Consider the following 4,674-nt stretch of genomic DNA (forward strand, 5'->3'; position numbering starts at 1 on the left):
ATGAACATTCTTAATATCCCTTTTACAGATCTGGGGTACATTGAGATATATCACTTGAGGGCTCTGCACTTTTCACTGGCTTTGTATGATTGTGTTGTGATAGCTTCAAGAATCTCAAAACAAACTCAAAATAATTAATATTGGAAAAGATTGCTCCAGAGAAGTTCTCCACTTTGTCATCTATAAGCTTATGGGGCCAGTGGAGGAGGGGCAGGGATCAATAAGATGAGGGACCTAACAAAAGTGATAAGATGATGACCATGCAATTATGGCCCTTGTCTAGACTGAAGGATAAGAAGATAGCTAATTAGCTTTTTTATTTAGTTTTTTTGGCCCAGCAGCTACGAGGCAGGTAGGGGCAGGCAGGCACTCTTTCTCTTTCTAGTAGAAGAGAATTTAGCACAGGTTTTCCTGTTTTTCCTTCCATCCCACTTACCACCTCCTGATTCCCTCTACTCTCTTCCCCATCTACTGTCATGATGGCATCTCTGGCTTACTTGGTGGTGCTTTTTGGGATCACTGCTGGGGCCAAAGAGGCCAAGCTGCATTCAGATGAGAAGGAGCTGGCCCTGCTGCTATGGAAAGTGATGGATCTGGCCAACAAGAAGATGGGATGTTTGGATGAAATACTAGTTAGACCAGACCAGTGGGAACTGATGGAGGATTGTAAAAAAGAAACTAAAATAGATGCTATCATCCATGCTGCAATTGGACAGTGTCTTCTAAGAGTTCAACCAGCCTGTGAGCAATGAGCTTAACGTTGGGGTTGGGACTTCCTTCTGTCTCTGTACTGATAGACAGCTTCATGACAGGCAAATCCTGCATCCCGAGGCTTGCAAGAATAATGTATTACTCCATGAGTGCTTCTATTGTCTTTTTGATCTTCAAAAAGAATTCAAGAATTGTTGCCTGGGTGAACTTGATGTTGACAAACTGAACATTGCAGCAATGACACAATGTTTAAAAGTTGAGGAGAATAGCTCAGTCTCCAGATATGGAGTCCCTCAAGTTGAAGATATGGGGAATGCAATCTGAGCCATGATTCCAGAGCCTTATAATCACAGGTTTTCAGATCTAGAAAGAGTAAGTTGAAAATTTGAAAGTAGCACTTGCAGCAAGCTGAAACTTACTGATGATAACACTGTAGTCAGGGTAGAAGGTTTACCATGGCAATCTTTGGATCATGATATTGCAGGATACTTCAAATACTCGATACTGCCAAGGGAGGTGTAGCACTTTGAATGCTCAGGGTCAAAGAATGGAGAAGCTCTGCTTAAGTTTGTGCATAAGGAGCACAGAGACTTATCACTGCAGAGACATAAACATCACAAAGGGACCCGGCACATTGAGATTTACAAAGCAACAGGTGAAGATTTTTTTTTTTTAAACTGCAAGTGGTACACCCCATGAGGTAGAGTGGTTTCTCTTTAAGGAAAATGAAGTCGTTGTCCACATGTGGGCTATCCCTTTCATGGCCATAGCTGAAGAAGTGATGGCCTACTTTGGATGGTATTGCCCTACCACTGGGGGGAAGGAAGGCATCCTCTTCATTACCTTTCCTGATGGTAGACCAACAGGGGATGCTTTTGTCCTCCTCATGAGAAGGATGCACAGGATGTGTTGAGGAAGAATGAGGACTTGTTGGGTAGAAGATATATTGAACTCTTCAGGAGCACAGCATCAGTTCAACAGGTTTATCCCATCTCATTCTACTTCTAACCCCTCCCATTATTCAAGTACTCCTCAACAATTCATGCTTCCTACAGATGTTGGAGACTGTGTGTGCCTTTGAGGTCTTCCCTATGTGGCCACAACAGAAGACATCCTGGACTTCCTGCCTGTTCTCTGTGGATATTCATACACATGAGGTCCACATGGTATTGAATCACCAGGGCGGCCCATCAGGAGATGCCTTTATCCAGAGGAAGTTTGCAGAAAAAGCATTTATGACTGTGCAGAGTGCTATAAAAAAAATCCAACCTTTCTACTTCTTACTTGTTGAAGACTATTTGGTGGCACATTAAGCCTGTGATTATAAATAAATTGAAAATATATTATTGTATAAATTAAAAGAAAAAAGAAGGAAAGGAAGGAAGAGGGAGGGAATGATGAAAGTATGAAGTATCTTATTCCGATAGGGTCATAGTCAAAGTGGAAGTTCTCTTCTCCCTTCGGAGAAGGGTACCTCCTTCTTTGATGGCCCCGTTCTTTCCACTGGGATCTCACTCACAGAGATCATTCCACTTTGACTATGACCCTATCGGAATAAGATCAAAGTCAGCGAACTCTAAAGGCTTCCATAGCCCTGGCAACTCATGACTAGAGCCTAGGGAGATTACTGATGCCATGAACAGGAGTGTCAAATTGTTAAATCAGCAACAGGAGTCACTGTGTACTTACACCCCATGTGGGATCTGTCCCTAATGTGTCGTCTAAAGCCAAGTGATGCTATAACTAGTACTGAAACAGTATTTTTATACTTTGCGTTTCTGTGTGGGCACAAACTGATGAGGTCTTTACTAATTATATACTGAAGTGATCTTCTGTATATAAAGAGAATTGGAAATGAAAAAAAAAAAACAACCTGGTGTTAAAATGGAAATGGCATAGAAAATTAATTAATTTGAAAAAAAAATTATGTAGGATCTCTGTCTTTAATGTGCTGTACATTGCTATTTAATGCTATAATTAGTAATCCAATGGTAGTTTTTTCACTTTATGTTGCTATATGGGCAAACTGTTGAAATCTTTACCTAATATATACTAAACTGATCTTCTGTATACAAAGAGAACTGAAAATGAATCTTGATGTGATTGGAAGGGGAAAGGGAGCGGGAAAGGGGAGGGTTGCGGGCGGGAGGGAAGTTATGGGAGGAGGGAAGCCATTGTAACCCATAAGCTGTACTTTGGAAATTTATATTCATTAAATAAAAGTTTAAAAAAATAAAATAAAATAAAATAATAAACTCAAAAAAAAAGAAATGATAAAAATTTGAAGGACTTAGTGAGCTAAGGTACACAAAACCATTTAAACACAGGGTCAGGTAGCTTGTAGATGCACAACAAGTAGTATTAACATTGATGGTGATGATTTGATTCTTTGGCAATGCAGGGTAAGAAAAAAGACTTTTCCTCTTCATCCTTTTGGTTTTGGCTGGATCTCTGTAACAAAAGACAGATGAACAAGAGAAAAGCACACAAATTTATTTAATCTAAGTTTTCCTTGACATAAGAAACTTCATGAGTTAATTTTAACCTGGGTATTTTTATGCTAGAGTGGATGGAAAGAAAAGTTGTTGAACAATGTGACCAGTCAAAAAGGGGAATGAGCTCAAAGTAGAAAAAAAAAAAAAAAAGAAAGTATGAAGTATCATTATGTCCTTAGGTTTGTAGAATCTGTTCTCTATTTAAAAAACAAAGGGCAATTATGTTGAAGTCTTTCTGTGTTCATCTGAGGAGATGACCTTCATGTTGATCGGAGGCACTATTAATCGCAGTGCTTATCCCCGCTGCTGTGTAAGTTACCACGCCTGTCTCCTCCCTCCTACACATTTCCAGTCCCTGCGGCAGTGACTCCTGCTGAAGCTGCCATTGACCAGCCCTCTGTGCTTTTGAACCCAGGAGCACTGAAACGCTCCATGACATACTACCCAGCAGGCTCTCAGCTCTTCAAGAACTACACAGTGTACTCTCCCAGCCCCCTGGGTTCCCCTAATAGTCTTGGCTACTTCCCTGTAGCTGCCAATTTTAACAGTGTCTCCCCACAGCCTGGCAGCATGGTCAAAAGGCAGGGCCTGGGCTACAATACAATACGGAGTTAAGGAGATTCCTAACTTCTTCCAAGGTTACCAATGTTTGATAGATGTAGGGTGATCCTGAATCCATATGATGCAAGAAAACTTCTAGCAGCTGCGGGAGATGTTTGTCTACCCTGAGGCTGCAGTATTTTCAGCAAAAATGATTGGACAGTGAGCCTGTTTCTTATCCTTTGGTGGAGTGAAAAAATTGAGCTAGTGAAGCCAATCCTTGTAGTAAGCAGCATGCAGCACACCTCAACTCTTGCTGATTGCAAGTAGGCATTTACAATGTGAATGAAAATCAGACATGTCCATTAATTCCAGCTAAAGTGGGATCATAGGTGTTTCCTAAGTTTTAATACTTGAATACAAAAATATGCCACTACTGTTTACAGTCTTCACCATGAATTCCATTACAGAAGCTTCGTTTTTGTGTATTCCCACACTTTTCCCTCTGTCTCCTTATGCTTTGTACAATTGCCCTTTTGCTAAGTATTCCAAGCATACAGTCCTGAAATACTTAAATTTCAAACTTGAGAAAGGGAATAAAACTACTATCCTTCCAGTAAAAAAAAGAAGATGACTAATTAAATAAGGGGAATGAAGACTTGTCATGCAGCAGCTTTTGGGGCAGGACATTGTATTAGGCAATGAGGAGCTGCAGAGTGGGGTGTAGCTGGCCTAGAGCCCTTCCCAATCTTCTGACAAGGTTGAATTGGAGGTGTCAAGAGAAGTGCTGAGCATTTGATTGGATTAGGTTAAGTAGAAATAAGAGATGTCCTTTAGCGCCAACAGCATGGACTCTCATCCCCAAACTGTGCAATATCCCAGCAAGGGGTACTCTCGTGGGCATAACCTAACCTATTAATCTAAAAGT

At 40.8% G+C, this 4,674-nt stretch overlaps 1 pseudogene; it reads left to right on the forward strand.

Annotated features, from left to right (window-relative positions):
* The first annotated feature begins 476 nt into the window (after window positions 1-476).
* On the forward strand, window positions 477-3,873 carry LOC133752165 (epithelial splicing regulatory protein 1-like; annotated as a pseudogene).
* The last annotated feature ends 801 nt before the right edge of the window (window positions 3,874-4,674 follow it).

Source organism: Lepus europaeus, chromosome 2 (assembly GCF_033115175.1).
Source record: "Lepus europaeus isolate LE1 chromosome 2, mLepTim1.pri, whole genome shotgun sequence".
NCBI lineage: Eukaryota > Metazoa > Chordata > Mammalia > Lagomorpha > Leporidae > Lepus > Lepus europaeus.